At 53.6% G+C, this 21,350-nt stretch overlaps 1 protein-coding gene across 1 annotated transcript in view; it reads right to left on the reverse strand.

Annotated features, from left to right (window-relative positions):
- The window catches only part of LOC144247626 (uncharacterized), a 169,588-nt gene extending 159,595 nt beyond the window's left edge, over positions 1-9,993 (reverse strand). The window contains exon 1 of the mRNA XM_085581175.1: positions 9,903-9,993. The gene's annotated coding sequence lies outside the window, so the exon portion shown is untranslated. The remainder of the gene's footprint in view (positions 1-9,902) is intronic.
- Positions 9,994-21,350: the final 11,357 nt, after the last annotated feature.

Genomic DNA, 21,350 nt, shown 5'->3' on the forward strand with positions numbered 1-21,350 from the left:
GTGTCACAGACCTGCTGGCACTTGTGGCCTCCTGCGGTGGCACCAGTGCCCTCCCAGGGTCCCCTTTGTCCCCTCCCTGGAGGGCTCTGCTGCGTCCTCTGTCCCTTTGTCACCCCCTCATCCCCTCTGTCACACCCCTGCCAGCCCCCACTGTCCCCTCTTCTTGCCCATGGAGACTTAAACTGTGTCTGTGTCTCCCACAGTTTCTGCTCAGTCAGGCCTCAGATATCAGGCCCCTTTATCAGCTCCATTGCTTTTCTCTCTGTTTTATTCCCCATACTGGGGCACCAGGGCTCTGCCCAACGGGGGTCACTGGGGATCATCCAGCCCTGATCCTCCCATGGGGAATGGAGCTGCAGCAGCGCACCAAGCTCTTCCCTGACCCTCTTCCCTCACTCAAAGCTCTTTCCTCACTCGGGGCACTCACAGGGCTTCCCTTAGTGGTGCCTCCATTGGTGTTTGGTCAAGGTTGATCTCTGTGTGAAGCTCTTCCCACACTTCCCACACTCGTAGGGCCTCTCCCCGGTGTGGATGCGCCAGTGCACAGTGAGATTGGAGTTGTGCTTGAAGGCCTTCCCGCAGTCGGGGCAGCGGAAGGGACTCTCCTCTGTGTGAATCCTCTCATGTTTGAGGACAGCAGAGCTGGTCCGAAACCTCTTCCCACACTGGGGACACTCGTAGGGCCTCTCCCCAGTGTGGATCCTCTGGTGCTGGATCAGGTGGGAGCTCCGGCTGAAACCCTTCCCACATTCCAAGCACTTGTGGGGCTTCTCCCTGCCATGAGGCTTCTCCACCAGCTCCGAGCTCCGCCTGGATCTCCGCCCGCCTTCCTGGCTCAGGGGGCTCTTTCCTCCCTGCAACTCCCTGGGCTGGGTTTGCAGCTCCTCCTCCTGCAGCATCTCCGGGACTTTTCCTCCTCCTCCATCCAGCCACGGCCTGGAAATGAAAACTCCTGGTTTGGGGAAAAAACAAGAGAAGAGCACCTTGGACTGGAGGTTCCTCCTTGCCCAAGTTCATCCCAGGAAGTCATTGGGAATCTTGTGTCTCTAAGAACCTCCAAAACACCAAGATTCAGCCCAAAAATCCCACAAACTTCAAGACACAGATCAAAAACTCCCCAAACATCACAAGTCAGCAAAAACCTCCTCCAAAACAGGAAGATTCAGCTGCCACATAAAACCAAAGCACCAACATTTAGCCCAAGAAAGCTCAGAAACAAGAAGATTCACCCCGTGAAAATTGTGGATCCCCCTCCACAGTCACCTGCTGCATGTGGGGGGAGCAGCGCTCCTGGGGCTGGGGGGAGGCTGCAGACACAGGGAGGGGTGGAACCTTCTGCTGCTTCCTCTTTCTGCTCCTCCTCCTCCTCCTCCTGTGTCTCTGCTCTTCCTCACACTCCTCTTCCTCCTGCTATTCCTCCTTCTCCTGCACAATCCCACCCTCTCATGCCACCTGCACCGTTTGACCATTTTGTTCCTCAAGCCTGCTTCTCCTTCCCTTCTCCTCCTGCCCCCAGGCCCAGCACCCACTGCCGGCTCCCTCTTCCCCCCAGCCCCACAGCATCCCAGCGCAGGGGCAGGGATGGAGCTGGGGCAGGTCGGGCTGGGGCAGCGCTGGGCTCTCGGCCGCTCCCGCCCGCACTCGGTCCCCACTGCAGCCGCTCCCGCCAGGACAGCGCGGGGGGGCCCGGCCTTGGCGCTGCCCCACTCCCACCTCCCCAAATTCCCCTCGCGGGGCCATGGGGCCGAGGGGGGGCGCAGGTGGGTCCAGGTGGGGAACGCGGGGAGCTGCGAGTCTGCCTGGCAACTGGTGAGTCATCAGCGCCGCGGGCTCTGATTGGCTGAGCTCGGCCCGAGCCCTGGGGCTGCAGCACAGAGGGGACACCCTGCTCCAGGGGGGATGTCCCACAAACGGGGGACCCCATGGAAGGAACCACAGGAAAGTGTCTTTACAAACAGATGCTCTGAATCTGCTCGGAGATAGGGCCAAAGAACTTTTATGTTAGGAAGTGACAGGAGAAGACATCGGTTTCAGAAAATTTTACTCATTGATGACACAGACTGCTGCTCAGCCAAGGTTCTGCTTTATTCATGAACTTCCAGAAGAACAAGACTTAACAGAGCCATGAATATCGTTTGCTATATGAAAGCATGGAGTATATAAAGGTGGGTATGTAATAGGTGGATTGGGAAGTCTGTACCTCCCAAGTACTTCAGCCAATGGGGAAAGCAGAGGGAGATGTGGCCAGGAGAATTAGGATGAAAAGGAAGCTGTGTCCTCAAACAATTGGAGAGATCCCATGAGGACGGTCCCCTACTCTTTCCCATTTTCAGGAAATAAATTATTTTATAAGATTCGTCTCTCTGCTCTGTGGACAGAATCCTCTGGTGATGTCAGTTTTTCTGCACACCCTGGGGCCCATCCGGAATTCCTTCCACCCTCCGGGGTGGGCAGGGAGTGCAGCTGAAGGAGCCTCACCCACTTTGGGTGATCGGCTCCCTTGGCTGGTGGCGGCACCGGGGATTGATTGGGGACCCGGGAGTGACCAGGAGACAGATGAGTGACACATCAGGGGGGTCTGTGAAGGGTCAGCAGGGAGAGAGCACTGAAAATCTCATCAGTGAGTGCCCTGGGATCCTCGGGGAGTGAACATGGCAGGGCACCCATGGAGGGGAGAAAAGGGAAAGCCAGGGAGGGTCCTGGCCAAAGTGATGATGATCCCAAAATGTCTCTGAAGGGTCCCTTGGGAGAATGTTGAGGTAGTTTGCACATTCCCCCAGAGGTAATTAAGGACATGGACACCCAGGGAGGCAACAAGGAAAGTGGAGAAGGCATTTAGACAACAGGGGATGGATGGTGTTCGTGTCCTGGGAAGGAATCAGGTGAAGGGGAGTGTGCAGCAATATGGTTCAGGCAAGAAGCAGCAGGAGGAATCTGTGTGGTAAGAAAAAGGATGAGGGAAAAAAGGAGGAAGAGAAAAATACTCTGGATTGGGATGCTTTTCCACAGAGTCTTAACCTCACAATTTGCCAGCTAATATTTTGAATTCCCAGTTGCCCAGACAGGAAAAGCAGGAGGTCAGGATGCCAGGGGTTTCTCTGCGCTGGCAGCGGCAGCACCGGGCGCAGAGGTGCGGCACCGGGAGCACGGGCTGGGGCCTGTGGGGAGCTGCGGGGCCGGGCCGGGGCTGTGGGGCAGCCGGGGCTCAGCGCCGGGCGCTGCCTGACCCCACCAGCCCCGGGCAGGGCCGGCAGTGGCCCCCGGCCCCCAGGAGGCTGCGGGACGCCCCGGCCGCTGCCCGGCCCCGGGGAGCTGCCGGCCCTGCCCGCCGGGGGGGCCGCCTTTGGACACTGCGGCAGGACAGGCACCGGCTCTGCCACACGGGCTGGGCAGGGACCCTGAGCACAACGGGGAACACAAAGGAACAGCTGGGAAATGCAGAGTGCACATGAAGGATCAGGATTTGCTGTTCAGGATTTGGTCTGGGTCCCTGCAGAAAGGAAAGGTTTTGCAGAAAGCTCAGCAGCTCTCAGAGGATGAGCACCCACAGGCAGTGACCGGGGCTGCAGGAGTGGCACAAGAAGCCCTGCAGCACTTGGGCACAAAGGCACAGCAGCTGAAGGCAAGAAGGGATGAGCAAAAGGCCAAGCTGAAGGCAAAGGCCACGGCAGAGTTCCCACAGCCCCTGAGGGATCAACCCCAGGGCCCAAGGGGGCCCCAGCACCCAGGGCATGACGGGGTCGGCCACAAGCACCTGGCAGAGGCATTGCCCTCCTGGCCAGGGCAGAGCCCACCCAAACAGCCCCTGGGAAGGAGTCAGGGCTCCAGCTGCAGCCCACAAGGACACTGCAAGCACAGACAGCAGCACCCTCAGCAGGAGCAAGTCCACCCCTGCATGGACATGGATTGGCAGGGCTCTCTGAGCTCCCATCCCACCGGGGACCCACCACACTGGAGCCCTGGAGAACATTCAGGCTGGGTCTGCATCCAGAGGAGGCCTCTCCTGATGGACACAGGGGCCTCTCCATCCACTCTGAATCTTACACCTAAGGGGGGAAAACTGTAAAGGAATGTTTTCATTATTAAGGGAATAAATGGGAAAGCTGAGCTGGTGTCATTTGTTCAATCACTATTAGGAGCTGTGGGGGATAGGTTTGAAATAAACTAAATTCTTTTTCTTCCTACTCTGATTGTAATTAACTAGGAAGGAATTTGATGGTGGCATTGTAGTATTGTAAAAGGTGATACAGAGGCTATTGCTGCTGTACCTTTGTGTCAAATGTCTGGCAAGGCCTATGCTGAAGTTGAAATGTAAACTTTAAGGAATTTAGAGATTTTAAAGGAGCTAAGGTTTTAGTTAGAAATAATCTTTACTAGCATTAATTAAAATAATAATAATAAATGAGTAGACTTGATGAAGTTAGGAGTTAGTAGTTAACTAATAATTGATTGCTTGTCAGCACAATGTTTAGCTAGCTGGTTTTAATAATGAAGAATATAGAAACTGACAAATAGCTTTTAGGAACATAAGACAATTGTGGGCCTCCTCTATTCTGAAACCAATTGAAGACAAGGAATGGGAGTTCTACCAAGAGTTCATTTGTCATATTTGCATTGAAAAGGTAGAAAGGTCAGAAGGAGGAAGACTTCATTTACTTCCTCATTTTGGGACCCCGACCCATGAAAGGGACCACCGACCCATTTCAAGGGACAAACTACGCATGCTTAATAGCTTTTGGAGTGATTAGCATACGAAGCGGGGAATGGGATGTACCAAAAATATGAATATGTATTTGTATTTTGTGTATTCAGTACTTCTATGGATAAAAAGACGCTGTAATCACCTGCAAGGTGCAGTGTGTATTTGGGAGCGATCCCGCACGATGCCCGGCATTGAATAAACACACACTTTCTAACTTTAAACTGTTAGAGAGTTTTTGCCCGTCACAGTTGGATATCGGTACTAGATCAATATCCATAATTTTTCAATAAATCAAAGTGAACCCAGAGGTGTGGGCAGACCCAAAGGGAAAATTTGATATGAAGTCTCTCCAAATTACTTGGAAGCAACCAGGACAAGTGGTGTCTAAAAGCAACACCCTGTTCCAGGGGAGGGAAGGAAGGGCTCACAGCCTGGTATGGAGTCCCTGCTAAAGGCAGTGCTTTTGGAGCCAGGGATGTCTCCCTACAGCACTCCTATCCTGCACTCAAGGAATCAGATGCCTCCAATGAGGAGGACAAGAACAAGTGCTAGACAAAGCCCCTCTGAAATGGCTGAATTTTCTGGCTAAAAGTCATATCTTGAGTATTTGAAAAAAAATTGCAAATGGTGGAGAAAAAGGTTAAATATATGGGACATAATTTGACTGAAGGATTGACCCAGAGAGAGTCTAGGCAATTTCAGATGTAAAGAAGTAAACTAAAATAAGGAAAAGACCAAAACGAGCTGCAACAATTCTGAGAATTAAAACACAAATACACAACGTGGATTGAGGATTCTATGTTCCAGCCAGAACATTGTAGGACTTTTTAACCCCAGACAGCCTCCATGCTGTGGTATGGACAGGAGAAAGTGAGCAAAACTTGAGAAAATGAACAACCAAAACTATTGATGCCTCAGCTCTGGCTCTTCCAGACTCAGAAAAGAAATTGGAATTGTAGGTGAATGTTCAACAGGGCCATGCCAAAGGAATTTTTGGGCCAAAATGTTTCACCCAGTGGCCAGAGTGGCCTCATTGGCTGCAAAATTGTGCAGCCACAGCTTCAATGGGAACCGAGGCCCAAAACCTAATGACAACAGGATCTCCAACTGTTCCAGTCTGCCATCAAGGTCAAGCTTTGATAACCAAAAGAGCCTCGCAATGGATGAGCAGTGCTCGGTTATTACAGTGTGAAACTTGTTCAGTGGCACAGGAGGATTCAGAACTGAGCACAGGGGAAGGGTTTAACCCAGCCTCCTGTTTGAACAGCCCACAGAGGGGCTGGGAAGAAACCCAGCACTGCATTCAAGTGACACAGCTCCAGACCCAGCCTGGGGGAGATTCAGGAGACATTGCCTGGCCTGAGGCAGAAAATGTCTTGGTGGATGGCTCTTCAAGGGCAGCAGAATGGAAAAGAGTTCCAAAACACGCTGTTATTGAGGAAAGGGAATCAGACAAAGCGCAGGTTACCCCCATGGTCAGCTCAACCAGCACAGCTGTGTGTGCTTGTAAGAGCCTGGCACTGAAATGTCCTGAGCAGGAAGGCTTCAATATCTTCTGGTGACACCATCTCACCTAACAGGGGGGCAAAAGCAATTCTGATTGCTGGGCAACCACTGGATCACTTATTAAGGTATTTCTAAAAGACATAATTCCAACAAAAGGGATTGTGGAAGCAACAGACTCAGAGAGCAGAACTAATTTCAAAGGAAAGATCCTCCAGGGAGTTATGGCAGCTTTAGGAATACAATGGGACCTCCATACCCCTGGCACCCCCAGAGCTCAGGCTGGGTACAAAGAATGAATGGGGAAAGAAAGAAAGAAACACCTTTGGAAGCTGGGGATAGAAACCAAGATGCCATGGGTACGGCTTTTGCCACTGGATTGGGCAAGAAGAAGAGCCAGAGCCAGAGCAGATATTCAATTATTTCCCCTTGCAATTGATCTCGGGAATTCCTTACCCTGGGAATTCTCCACCTAGTGCAGGGTGGAGATAAGGGATGCACATTTAAAGCAGTCTGTGGCCAGAATCCTGTCTCTGGTGCAATCTCTCCCCCAGGAAGCTGGGCTGGCACAGAGCCTGCCTTGGCACTTTGCTGTTGCCAGCATCCAAGCAGGACATGGGCTCTGCCTAAGGAGTGCAAAGCAGCACCACTGGTGGCCAAGTGGCGTGGCCCATGCCAAGGGGCCCCGAGGCCAGAAACAGCCGCCAGCACAGCTGAACACGGGGGGACCCCTCAGCCTGGGCTCCAGGTCTCTGCAGCCCCGGAGATTTGCACTTCCCGCCTGCAGCAGGAGGATGGGAGGCCCCCCTGAGCCTGCACTGAAGGCAGCGCAGCAGCAGCCAGGGCTCCACAGCGGGGCAAGGCCCTGGGCCTGCCCACACCTCCTCTGCTGAAATCCTCGGCCTGGCCACCCTCCTTGGGCAGCTCCAGCCACCGGGGCCAGCCCTTGCTGCCACTGCTGCAGCTTCAGTGCTCGCTGGGCCTGCACTGCCACAGCTGCTGGGGACACACCGGGACAATTCCACTCACTTACACTCACACTCACACACTGCCCTGCCTGCCAGTGCATCCATGGAAAATAGACCAGCTCATAGACTTGAACATTGTTAACCTTTGATTTCTCTACTCAGGCTTGCTTTGCCTTGGCCTTAGGGAAAGAAATGTTAAAGGTTTTGTTAAGCGATGTTACACCACTCAGTGGAGATGAGTTTAACATCTCAACACACTGGGAATGGCCCAAAAGAGACCCACAAAGACAACGACCAGCAGCAAAACATCAACCCCAGCAGCAAACAGCAACCAACACCTACCCCAGACACTGCCCCCGGCAGGGCTGCAGACACCTGGTCTGCAAAAGCCTGAGAAGGAAATCCAGCACTTCCCACCTCATTAACAGCACAAGCAAAGAAATCCGAGTCCAATAGGAAACCAAATAATAAAACTGCACAACTTGAAACTACAGAATATTAAACCAGTGGATTTAGATTGCTTCAGACTGCACAAATTTGGGGAAAATCGAGTAAAACCCACATGTAATGGAACTATTTTCTCTGCACACCTGGGCGATGTGGGAATGGAAAGATTTTTGTTGCATATCCTGGCAAGAATCAAGGAATGCCTTTAACACTAAAAAGATTAGTGAAGTTTTTCTTTTTCCTGAAGTTTCAATGCAAAGTTTAGAGCATTAGAGTATTTTTTTATTACTCATACTTCTATGTAGCTGGTTAGGTTTGGGTAAAGAATGTGAGAATGAGTTTTTCTTCCGAGGGGAAGTAAAAAAAAACTGAATCACCTTGGGATTTTTTGTCTATGTTTTTGCATAGCAGTAAAATACACCAAAATTTTGATCTGGGTTTCTCGAAGTTCACTTTTAGGCTGCATGACTAGAAGAGATTTAAAGTGAGCCCTTAATGTTTAAACAGGTAGCCTGGACAGGAGCTTTAGAAATGCAAATTAAAACTGCTGGGGCAAAATGGGGACAATGTACCTGGCTCTTCTTGCCTGGGGCAGGAATTGGCTGATTCCCTCTGCCCCTCACCCCAAGCTCTGCCTGCTTGCACAGATGGAATCTGCACAGCTGAAGGCAGAGCCCATGCTGAGGATCTCTGACTCTGCAACAGAAATGGCTGAAGCTGCAAAGGGAAACAGCAAATGGAGAATGTTGTGAAAACTTCACTAAAATATGGGGGGGATCATCCCTCTGCCCACTCCAACATCTGCTGTCACTGTCTGTGCTGTACAGGGTGTATCACAGCACTGGGGCTTTTCCTAGAACAAGTTCAGGGAAATCAGTTGGAATTCAAGTATTTGATGATGTAATTAGAAAAAAGCGGTCAATTGATGGAGCCCCAGCTGAAGGGAGCACCCAAAAATGGGGAAAAGATGAACGGCCACCAGAACAAATCCTACAACACCATGGATCAGCCCCTGAGAACCCACACCAATTCATATCAGGAGTCAGAGAACCCATTTATCATTACAATGGCATCATTAGATTACAAGCTGTCCTCCGAATAAGAACCAACCAGACAGCTCCAGCTCCTGACATTCCTGCTGACCAATCCACTGAAATGAGAAACACAACATTTCACCAGGGGATGGGATCAGATTATCTGTGAGCAGAAAAAACAGGAGTTTGTGGAAAACTAAATGACTCAAACTGCTGCTGGTAAAGAGATGACAAGGGAAAAGTGGTAAAAAAGCTAACAAAGGAAATAGGAGAGCAGTTTATGTATTGGTCAAACATGGAAAGGATGGATATAGGACACAGTTTCATGGCTCCCTGGCACACCAGGGGTCAAACGAATGCTGCTTCTTCTCTTCTGTGCTGCAGCAACTCTCATCTTTTTACCATGCTCCACACCTTGGCAGTGCAGCTCATCCAGCAGCTGAGCCAGGGCATGCAGGTGGCAGCCAGGCCTCCTGATCCACAAACGGCTACAAAAGGACAGGGAATGAGGGCACCGAGAATAATCCCAAAACCAAAGAGGACCCGGGAAGAACAAAACAGAGTCAAGGAGTGAATCTGCCTGGAGATAGGGCCGGGCACTTGTAGATAAGGGGAGAAACCATCAGTTCCAATAAATGTTACAAATTGACCCAGACAGCTGCTCAAAGTCCTGCTACATTCCTGAACTTGGAGGAGAAGAACAAAGACTTAACAGAGCCATGAATATCGGCTGTTATACAAAAGGAGGGTGCACATTAACGAGGACAGGCTCCAGGCGCATCGGGAAGTCGGAACCTTCCAAGGAACTCAGCCGGTGGGCAAAGGCAGAGGGAGATCGGCCGGGAAAATGAGGATAAAAAGGAGGCTGCGGACTACAGCCACGGCAGAGAGCGCACGGCAAATGCCCCACGGCCTCTGCCCCTGCTCGGCAATAAAGTCACTTTGACAGGACTCCTCGCTCTCCCCCGGGCACACGAACCTCCGGCGACGGGAATTTCCCCGCCCGCTCCCGGCCGCGGGGCAGCCCCTCTGTCCTACCCACAGCAGCCGGGCCGAGCCAGCGCTGCTCCGGCAGCGGCTCCTGCCCGGCCCCGGCGGGAAGGAGACCGCGGGCAGCCGCTCCCGCAGCGCCCTCAGCCCGGGGCCGGCACGGGCCGGACACGGCACCGGCGAGCCGCCGGAGCCCCCTGCCGCCCCCTCCGCCCGCAGCCGGCCCCGAGCCCCCGCAGAGCCCAGCGCGGCTCCCACCTGCGCCGGGGCCGCCTCCGAGCTCCGCCGCCGCCGCCTCACCGCGCTCCGGCCGCTGCCGCCGCTGCCGGGCCCGCACAGCCGCTCGGCCAATGGCGGCGCTGGGCGGCCACGGCCGCCCTCAGCCCGCCGCCGGGGCCGCGCCGCGCCCCGCTCCCACCAATCAGCGCGCCGCAACCGCGACTGACGGCACCGGCGGCCAATGGCAGCGAGCTCGGGGCGGGCTCTGCGCACGGCCCCGCCTCGCCCCGCGCTCTCGGCGCCCCCGGGCTGCGTGAGGGGAAAGCCGGAGATGAGGAACAGCCCCGGCACGGGCCCGGGCCGAGCCGGGATTGAGCTGCCCACACAAACAAACTTCTCCGCGCCTCCCGCCACGGCTTTCCCGGCCCTGCGCCTCCCGTGCCTCCGCCTCTGCGGGAAGCCCAGGAGCCTCACTTCTCCTGCCCCTCGTTAGCGCATCAGTGCTTCGCTTTGATTTCCCCCGAAAAGGGAAACCTGCCCGAAGCCCTGTGGGTGGGTGGGGCAGGGGAGAGATTTCTGTCAGAAAACTCCAAAGACTCGGAGCAGGAGCAGGAGAAGTCAGTGCAGAGCCTTAAATGCAGCTTTCCCCACGCCTCCCTGCTCCCAGCTGCACCTCCTCCCCCGGCAGGGCAGGAGACAGGGAATGGGGCCATGCTCAGCTCATCCCCCGGGGCTTCTCCCTCTGCTCAGGGACAGGAGTCGTTCCCTGCTGCACCCTGCGCTCTCTCCCGGCCGAGACTTCTCCAGGAACTTCTCGGAGCGGAGTCCATCCCCTGGGCACAGCCCCCTCCGAGTGCTGCAGCGTGGGTCACTGTGCCACGGGCTCAGTCCTGCCAGGACAGGCTGCTCCAGCGGGGCCCCTCTGCCCGCGGGCTCACAGCTCCTCTCAGGCATCGCCGAGCTCCAGCCCGGCTCCTCCAGGGGCTGCAGGGGATCTCTGCATCCCCATGGACCTGCAGGGGGATCTCTGCATCCCCATGGACCTGCAGGGGATCTCTGCATCCCCATGGATCTGCAGGGGATCTCTGCAGCCCCATGGATCTGCAGGGGGATCTCTGCATCCCCATGGATCTGCAGGGGGATCTCCGCATCCCCATTGTAATATATGTTATGGAATAATTTGTGCTTATGTAAAATATACATCAAGTCAGTTGTGCTTGTAGAAAAAGATTCTTAAAGTTCTATATGGCCAGTGGCTGCAGCCGGGGCTGGAGAAACCACAGCTGGAAGAGAAAGAAAGACCTAATTTACAAATGAAAAAAGGTAGCTGGGTGCAGAGATGGGCTCTTTCCGGGGACAATCCAGGAGACACCCAACGTTTAACCCCTGGTCTGCCGGGGAGCCAGGAAACCAGGCACACGGGCACCCCGCCCTTCCAGCTGCTGAGGAGGCTGCTGGACTGTGCTTCAGCAGAGGAGATGGAATGTGGCTTACCACTCTGTCCTTCTCTAAAAACGGATAATGGGTCAGGAGGTTTGGGCTCTGAGCTCACAGGAGCCTGGCCCAGGCACAGGCCGTGGTGGGACAGGGGCACAGGAGCCTTCTGTGACTGACCGTGGCTCTCTGGTTTCTCTCTGCAGGCTGCCAGCTCCTCATGCCATGGAAACGGCCCCACTCGGCCTGCCAGTCTGGGAGGGCTGGAGGGCTGTGTAACTCATTTGCTGTCAAAAATAAATTGTGTTTTTTTGTCATTGTCATCATCAGAATATTTCTTTCATCCTTTTCCAAGTTTTTGGCCCCTCCAGGGTAATATTTTTGTGTCCTTCCTCAGACAGTTGATGGCATTTGGATGGGGGGGGGTAAGCAATGTGAAAAGTTCAACAACAGCTCCAGTTGCCAACTGCAGCAGCCCCTTCAGGAGCCCTGAGCTACCAGCGAGGTCCACGTGTGCCTTGCAAAAGGGAGTGGTTTGCAGCGATGGGGTTGTTGCCCTGCTGCAAAAGCTGGGAGCAGATCAGAAGTGGCAAAATGCCATTTTGGCTCAACCCCCACCCAGGTTCTTTATCTTTTCCCTCTGCTCAGTGATAGGCAGACAGGGCTGGATCCAGCGAGGTTCAAGTTCTGGGTGCTCCCTGGCATCAAAGGGATCAACTAAACTCTTGTATGCAGTGACTGCAATAGGGCTACTGAAGGAAAAAAAGGAATGTCATGAGATGGGGAATCCTTCTTGTCTCCTCTGTCTCCCCAGGAGCCCCTTGGAAAGGGAAATACCCACTGGGTTTATCTGACTCCTTCCCAGCCAGCCTTTCCCTTGCTCCCGGGTCTCATTTGCTCCGCAGGATTCACCAGCTCGCTCAGCTCAGAGGAGCTCTCAGAGGAGAAAACGCTGCCTGGCGTGGGGCTGCCTGATCCCTGTCTCACCTTGATTCCATTTGCCCCCTCCCTGCCCCATCCAAGAGACCAAAGGATCCCCCACAGCCCCACGGTCCTGCAGCAGATCCCGGCACGTTCCCAGCTCCGCTCCTTGGTGCCCTGGGAGGCTCCAGAGCCCTCCCTGTGTGCGGGACAGCGGCTGCAGCACCGCTGCGCCCGCGGGCGAGCAGCGCCCAGGAGCAGCTGCGCCAGCTCCGAGCCTGAAGGGAATCCTCAGCGCACACAAATGACAGCTGGCACTTCAGGGGCTGGCAGGAGAAGCTCAACCCATCTGCTCGCTGCCCTTCCCAGCCATGGCCACGCTGGTGCAATTGGAAGAGTCGCCCCTGCCCAGGAAGCTCTCAGGTCGAAGAGAGGAGCAAAAGCCACGGGTTTCTGAGGTGTTAGCTGCCACTGCCTCTGGTTTTCCTTCCAATTCCTAAGGGGTTTTGACTGGTTTTACCATTTCAACACTTTCTGTGTAGAATGCTTATTTTATGATTGGCTTTTCTCAAATGTTACAATGAATATTATATGTGTAATGTTAGAAAGTTATGCTGTATTCATTCTCTTAAGTAGTGTGTTAAATAGAGTTTTAGGTAACAACATAATATTAAAATAGAAACTCTGCGATGTAGGATTTTTTTACTTGCCCAAGCAAGAGATGAGATAATCAATAAACTCTTCACACAGGGATGGCGGTGACTTGGGGCACATAAAGAGTTACAACCTCCTTATCAGAAAAGACAAACATTCTTCCATCTTGTCTCCATCTTTATGGAAGCACCAGGATTAAGGGAAAGAAGTTGACAAAATCCAGAAAAGTTCCTAATTTGCAAGGAATTTCTGCATCATGTATGAGATACATGAATATGCAATAGGCTATTGCTTTTAAGGTTATTCCTTTGTTCACAAGGCATGCTTGTCCTGGCTTAAGTGTCCGAGAGCATCTGGACATCTATAATTTTTTGCTTTTTATTGTCTTGTAATTGTCCTAACTCTAAATTTGATTACTCTAATTGTGTTACTATTTTTATAACCATTTTATTATTATTAAATGTTTAAAATTTTAAAAACCAAGTGATTGGCGTTTTTCACAACGTTCCAGGCTCCCGGGGACCCCCTTATCGGTCTGTCCGACCCCGCAGGCTGCAGAGGGTCCCCCCGCTCCGGTGCCGCCCTTCTCCGCTCCCCAGCCCCGCCCCGCCGGTACCGGGCGATCCCCGGTGGCTCCGGGCTGACGATGCAGCGCCTGCCCCGGGCAGCCCAACCCCACCGCGGGAGGGTCCCACGCATCCCCGGCCCAGCGCCGGGGTTCTGCCGGCAGCCAGCACCGGGACCCCAAAATTCTGCTGTCCCGGGGCCACCGAGCGGGCACCCGGCCCTTGGCCCTGTTATAGATACATATTATAATATTGGCTTTTTGCAAATATTCCATTGGATTTTATATGTGTGGTGTTACAATAACTTTGTTATATAGTTTTTATTTCTGTTGTTCATTGATTACGCTCAGACATAGTAGTGCCATAGCTGATAGAAGCATGCTTGTGTTAAAATGCCTGCTTGGATGGGATAACATCCAGTGAGCACAGGATGAGGACACCTGTACAGATCTGCTGACCATCAGCACTCACCGTCTGAAGGCAGTGTGGGCTGGGGCCAAAACTGAAGATGATGATAAAAAAGGACCAAAACCACAACCAAGGAATACACATGCCCTAAAAAGGTGGAACCGAGGAGGAGCCATGCTAAACAGTTCTTGGAATATGTAAACTAGCTTGGGAAAAAGTTTACTATGCATAAGGGACTATGAATATGCAACCGGCTGGTGTAAGGGAAAAGGTATTCAAGGGGTATCTCCGGAGATAACCGTGTGCTCTTGGCTCAGTGCCGAGATGCACCCGGCCCTAACAACCTTTGCTCTATGGCCCTTGTCTCCTCTTGTCCTGTATGAAACTTTTTAAATGTTCCCAGGGCAGTGAAGGTGTTTTTCCCAGCCCCGAGCAGAGAGCTCTGCCCGGCGGCTCCCGGGAAAGGCGGCGGCGCTCGGCAGCGGCCCCGGCCCGCCCGGCCCGCGGGAATTCCCCGCAGCGGGACAAAATCCTGCCCCGAAGGAGCGCTCGGAACGCCGCCTGCGGCTCCTCCGTGCCCCGCAGGTGCCGCAGCTGCCCCGCTGCGGCAGGCGCGGCTCTGGAGCAGGGAGGTTCTGCGGGACCCCCGGGCTGTGCCCCCTCCCGGGCCGTGCCCCGGGGCTGATGCTCGGCCCGGGCTCTCTCGCTGTCCCGGCTCCCGCAGGCTCCCGGCGGGAGCGGCACCGCCCGCCCGGCGCCGCAGGGCCGAGCCCTGCCCAGCAAAGGCTCCGTGTCCACGGCCGGGCCCTGCCGGGGCTGCGGCCGCTGCCCGGCCCGGCACAACCCGCAGCGCCCGGCGCGGCTCCCTCCAGCCGGGCACTGCGGCTCCAACCAGGCGGAATATTCAGCGCACGGAATCCCTGTCAGCGCTGCTCACATTGCAAAACCAGCTGCTGCCGAGGCAATCCCACCTCCCACTGAAGCCTCCCACCCAAAATGCTGCCTTCAGCTTGGACACACCGGTAAGAAACCCAAGAGCAAACTGGAAGCTGATTAGAGAATCTTGCACAATCACATCCAAGAACATTTTGTTACAAAATCACAAATATTAACAGAAGCTGAGAAAGTCAACAATGTTAGAAAACAAGCTTCCAACAATGGGACTCAAAGAGCTAAGGGCATGCGTTTGAATGGAATGAGCTTTCTCTTTCTGACATGTGAGCAATGCCATGGAATTTCCCAAACCAGAGAAATAGGGAGGCCTGGCAGCAGCAGCTTCACACACAGACACAGCAATGACACAGAACAGGGCAGGGCAAGAGGCTGACAAAACTCTAACCGCTACTTGCAATGAAGTACCTTTGTTTCCAGTTCTAATCTAGCCACTATTAATATAGAGTCCAAAAGACTAAAAATACTAGTAATAATAATAACAACTGTACCATTAATAGCAAAAATAGAGGTAATAGAAATGATAAGAGTTAATAGTGGTAATAAAAACTCTACTATACTTATACCAGGTTTGCATGGCCAGGTTTTGGTAAGGCAGGGCATCTAGGAGCAGCTTCTGTGAGAGCAGCTGCTCCTCCATGTCCCACAGAGTCAATTCCAGCTTGCTCCAGGACAGACTGGCTGCTGGACAAGGCTGGCCCTGTTAGAAATGGTGGTAACGCCTTTGGGATAAGAGATTTAAGAAAAAGAAAATGGGTGATGCTGGAGTTGTGACTGTGAGCAGGGAGGAGCAGGGTGAGGACCTGTGAGAGGAACAGCTCTGCACATCCCCAGGGCAGGGCAGGGCAGGAGGGGCAGGAGCTGCTCCAGCTGCTGGAGCTGATTGCCCTGAGATTCCCTGGTCAGTCCCTGGGGAGGCAGCTGGGCCCTGCAGCCCATGGAGGGCACGGAGGGCAGAGATGCACCTGCAGCGCCTGGAGGAGCCCGTGCGGGAGCAGGGGGATGCCTGAGCGGAGGCTGTGACCCCATGAGAAACCTGTGCTGGAGCAGGGACCTGGCAGGGACCTGCAAACCCCTGGAGAGGAGCCCACGCTGGAGCAGGGCCCTGCCAGGACTTGTGAGCCCATGGAGGAGCGAGCCACGCTGCAGCAGCTTGTGGAGAACTGCTGTCCGTGGGATGAACTCACCGTGGAGAAGTTCATGGAGAAGTGTCTCCAGAAGGGACCCCTGGCACAGCAGGGCAATGACTCCTCCCCCCGAGCAGCAGGAGAAACAACAGGGGATGAACTGACCAGAGCCCCCATTCCCTGTCTCCTTGCACCCACTGCGGGGGGAGGTAGAGATGGGAAGGAGGGAGGAAAGGGCAGAAGGTGTTTTTAAAGCTTTGTTTTACTTCTCACTATCCTGCCCTGATCCAGATAGCAAAAATTCCATTAATATCTCCAATTTTGAAAATTTTTTGCCCATGATCGCATTTGCTGAGTGATCTGTCGCAGTCCTTAGCTCTACCCATGAAGCCTTCATTCTGTTTTCTCCCTCCTGTCCATCTCTGGAGGGGAGTGAGAGAGCAGCTTTGGTGGGTGCCTGACATCCAGCCAGGGTGAACAGACAACACTTCCTTTCCTTCATTCATTCTTTCTTTCCAGAGGTCACTGTGAAGGGGTTGAGTGGGGCTTTGACGGAGGGAGTGAAGGTGGTGGGGAATGGTGGAGACAGGAGCCACAGGGACATGGGACAGGCATCAGAGGGGCCTGGGCAGCTGGCAGGGGGCACGGACTGTCCCCTGGCCCAGCAGCAGGGGACAGGGGGCACGGCCTGTCCCCTGGCCCAGCAGCAGGGGACAGGGGGCACAGCCTGTCCCCCTGGCCCAGCAGCAGCCCCGTGCCCTGCCCAAGGCGCTCCCAGCAGGGGCTGGGCCCCAGAGGCAGGGGGAGACCCCAGTCCCAGGGCAGCGTTTCTGCCCCGTCCCCTGTCCAGCCCAGCCTGCCCTGTGTGCGCAGTGACCGCTGGCACGGGCTGCCCTGGACACTGTGACCTGCTGGGGACACTGAGAGCTGCCCCGCTGTGACACTGCCCTTGGGATTGCACAGGCACCAAACAAACCCCAGCCAGCACCGCCCCGTGTCATGTCCCAGGCACCGGAGAGCATCAGAGCCAGCCCCGCTCCTGGTGATGTCCCAGGCACCAGAGCACATCCCAGCCCCGCTCCTGGTGATGTCCCAGGCACCAGGGCACATCCCAGCCCCGCTCCTGGTGATGTCCCAGGCCCCACAAGTGTCCCAGGTGTGGGAAGAACTCATCACACAGCTCAGCCTTGACCCCAAACCAGCAGAGGCACCACGAAGGGCAGCCCTGCGAGTGCCCCAGTGTGGGAAGAGCTCCGTGCGCTGCTCCAGCTCCATGCCCCACGGGAGGATCTGTGCTGGATGATCCCCAGTGAGCCCCGGTGGGCAGAGCCCTGGTGACCTGTGGTGCTGCTGATCCATGTTGGGAAGACACCCGGCTGGGGGGATCCACATCCTCCTGGCTTCCCGTGGCCTGGATTTTCTTTTCATTTCTCTTTGCCCTTTCAAAACTCTTAAAAGCAGGTAAAAATAAAGATGTTGAGCTAAGACAAGGATGGGGACATGGGGGGGTCTTGCAGGGGATGTGGGGGATGCTGGGTTTGAGGGACTTGGGGGTTCCTGGGAGGGACCTGGGAGTTTCTCAGGGCTTTGGGCACCCCAGGCTGAGCGGCTCCAGTTGCCCTGGGAGACCCTGGTGGAGGTTCTGGGCAGCTGGTCAAGGATCCCCTGCCCTGGAACTGTCCCCATGTGCCCCCATCCCAACGCCTCGTCCACCTGCAGCGGCTGCCCCATTCCTTACTCCCCTTCCATACTCCCCTGGCCCCTGCCTGTTCCCGTGTCCCCCCTGTCCCGTTCCCATCCTGCTCCCATCCCAATCTGGACCCCATTCTTGATCCTTGTACCATATTCCCTGTCCCTGTCCCTGTCCCAGTCCTATTCCCTGTCCCCATTCCTGGTCCCTGTCCCCATTCCCTGTCTCTGTCACCACTCCCAGTCCCTGTCTCCATTCCCATTCCCCATTCCCTGTCCCCATTCCCATTCCCTGTCCCCATTCCCATTCCCTGTCCCCAATCCCAGTGAGACATTAATTTTGAAGAATTAAGAATTTTAGGAAAGTTAAGATGATAGTTAAATTAGATGTTGCTGACTTATCGGAAGTAGATAAATGGGCTTTGTTCATAGTTAACAGTAGCTGGATCTTAGATAAGATATCCAGGATCTATTAACTCATTGCTTGCCAGCTTTATGCTTGGGTAGCTGTGCTTATCATGTGAAACAGAATGTGATAAACAGATTTCAGGGACACAAAAACAGTTGCAGACTTCCCATACTTTAGGAATCCATTAAGCACAGGAAAACGGCAAGGATTCATTTGTCACGTGTGCATGGGAAAGGCAGAAAGGTCAGAACGAGGAAGACTTATTTTACTTCCTCATTTTGGAGACCCCTCCCCAAAAAGGACCCCTGACTCATTTCAGGGAACAGAACTACACATGCTTAATTGCCTTTTTGCCAATTAGCATGTGAAGCGGATCAGAGGAAGTGACAGGGATATGAATATGCATTCATATTTTGTGTATTCAAGACTTCTGTAAATATAAAAGCTTTGTAATACCTGTGATTTTTGCAGTGTGTATTAGGGAATTATCCCAGGTACTGCCCAGCTGTCTCAATAAACATACACTTTCTAACTTTAAACCCGTAGAGAGTTTTTGTCCATCTCAGTTGGATATCGATATTAGATTGATATTCATATTTTAGTAAATCATTGTCCTAAAGAAGTCCTAGTATGTGCATTAACATGTCTTTTCTTAATATTCGAGTAATTATTCTTGCATTGCTTCAAGATAAACTGGTATGATTCAAAGAATATCCACTGAGGTACACATAGAACATTGATTTATCATAAGCAAATTGCAGTTGCAGAGATTTTCACTGACATTCTGCCACTTGTCATCATTTTAAAAGTGAAAAGTCAGCTATTAAAGTCAACAACAAAATTTCTAGCTTCTAACAAAGGGAAAAAAGTATATGGTTTGCACTAGATAAAATATAAATACAGAAAATGTCTCCCAACCAAGTTCCTTGCCCTGATCAAAACATCTCCCAATCAAGTTCTTCGCCCTGAACCTGGCTGATAAAGACAACTATTATCAGTAAATGTGGATGAAACGTTGCATAAGTTAATAGTATTCAAAGTCCATGTTCTGTTCCTATTATTATTTTTATACAAAGAAAAAAGGGGAAAGGGGTTGGATTGAGGGTACACCCTCCTCCCCTCTGAGTCTGTTCTCATGTTTTACAATAAATCCTACAACAGTACAATACAGCTGCCTAAAATATGGACACTGGAAACCACAGACAGCATTACAAATGATCACCTGCCTCATGGACAGTTCATAGATGGATTTGATTTGTTTACAAATTATTTCTCAAGTTTGCAAACAGTTTTTCTGTTTACAGATTGTTTTCTGGGAGTTTGGTTTTTTTCCAAGGGATCAAGTGCTGAAAGGTTGTTTTTTAAAATTGGGTTTTTCTCTAAGGGTTAAATGGGCTCAGGGTTAAATGGCTTTCTGCTTTTAGAGATAAGTTCAATTTGTAACCAAGAAGCATTATGCCTGTGGCCTGAGTTCTCCCCTAACAGTTCTTGGAGGGGAATGCTGCAGCTCCAGTGTAAATTAGATGCATGCTGTCCTCTGTCCCCATGTTTGCAAAGGGCCCTTGCAGATGGGTGACAGAGAACAATACACAGAATTTTATAAAGAAAAGGAGGGTGAGGTGTTCCCATGATTGACAGGGGTCTTGACCAATCAAATATCTCCCAAAACTGCAGGCACCTCACGGGCCAGAACCTGAAGGGGCGTGGAGCTCAAACCAATGAGAGCTTCCAGGCCTGGTCTTTCAAATGCCCTGTGTAAGGGGGGGCTTGGGAAATAAAATCTCTCTGTTGCCCCATCAACTCGGGAGGAGCAGTCTTTGTCTCCTGTGCCCTCGCTGCCCCACGAGACCAAAGAGATGTTCACCAGGGCCCTCCCTGTTTGTGGCCGTCCATTGCCCAGCTGAGCAGACAGCCAGTTGTGTTTGCAGTGAGCTGCCACAGGAAGACACACAGCAGCTGGAGATTTGAATAGCAGGGCTTGGCCAATTCTTTTACTTTCAGAGTGCAAGAAAGACACAAAAGCACAAGGAAACATGGCAGTGTTTCGGTGGAGTCTCTTTGTCCTGTGAAGTTCAGTAGCTGTTGGTGTTTCTGTGCTGCTGCTAATCCCTTCCATGAAAATATTATTCCAGGAAGGAGCAACAACATCTGACACGCGCCAAGTGTTGCCCCCAGTTGCTCCAGGTGCTGCTCCCCACAGACCCTGTAGGACGGAGCACAGCCCCCAGTGCACACCAGCTTTGGCTGCCCTCTGGCAGAGAAGCCCTTTTGGGGCACAGGTTTCTGGGGCAGGAGACGGGCACCGGTGCTGCCAGGGCTCGGGGGAACTCTGCTTGGGCATGGACTGTGCCTCACCTGCTGCTGTCAGCGCTGCCCGGGCCCCAGGGCTCAGAGCAGCATTCCTGCCCTGGCCCACACGTTCCTGGTCTGTGTCCCACGGCCGTGCTTATGATGGCCACCATGTGGGACGTGTCCCGAGGAGGCCGTGCCAGCTTCTGTGGAGGCCCCGTGCCCTTCCCGCCGCGGGTGCGTCGGCAGCTGCGGGGGCTCCTGCTGCTCTGAGCCCGCAGAGCAGGGCAGCGTTTGCTGATGGGCTGAGCCCTTCCTAAAGATCCTGTTGGGCTGTCTGACACACCTGGGGCAAGGCATTCCTTCCACCCTGGGCCACTCTGGGGGGCTGGGGGTGGCCCCAGGGCAGGTGGCAGTGCATGCAAGGGCCCTTTGTGACACGGTGCAGCATGGTCACCGTGGAATGGAACGGGACAGGGGATCCAAGGGCCCTTGGTGACACGGTGCAGCATGGTCACCGTGGAATGGAACGGGACAGGGATTCCAAGGGCCCTTGGTGACACGCTCTGGCAGAGGTGTTGGCAGTTACAAGTTACAGTTACACTCCACAGTGCTCGGTGCACACGACGAGAGAGGACGTGAGAGAGCGGTGCTGTGAGGAGCCCTCGCACAGCCACTTGTTCCTTGCTGACCCGGAGCTTTCCCGAGGTATTACTCCTGCAGGTGAGCTTGTGGCCAGACCAGAGCACTTGGTGACCCCTGGCCTTCCCGAGGCATCTCTTCTGCAGCTGCCCTCGAGGGCAGACCGTGGCATTTGCACCATCCTTGACAGGAGTCTCCTTTCCTTGTGGCTGGAGCCCCCAGGACCAGAGTGCAGGACTTGCTGTCCTGTACCCTTGCCAAGACTTCACTCTTGCAGGTGCCCTCAAGGTACGACTGCAGCACTTGCTGACTCGGACCTTTTCCTTTTCACCTTCTGCAAGCAGCCATGAATCCAGGCAGTGTCGTAGAGCACAGACCTGCGAGCGTGCCCAAGCTG

This window comes from Lonchura striata, chromosome 5 (genome assembly GCF_050655825.1).
Source record: "Lonchura striata isolate lonStrDom1 chromosome 5, ASM5065582v1, whole genome shotgun sequence".
NCBI lineage: Eukaryota > Metazoa > Chordata > Aves > Passeriformes > Estrildidae > Lonchura > Lonchura striata.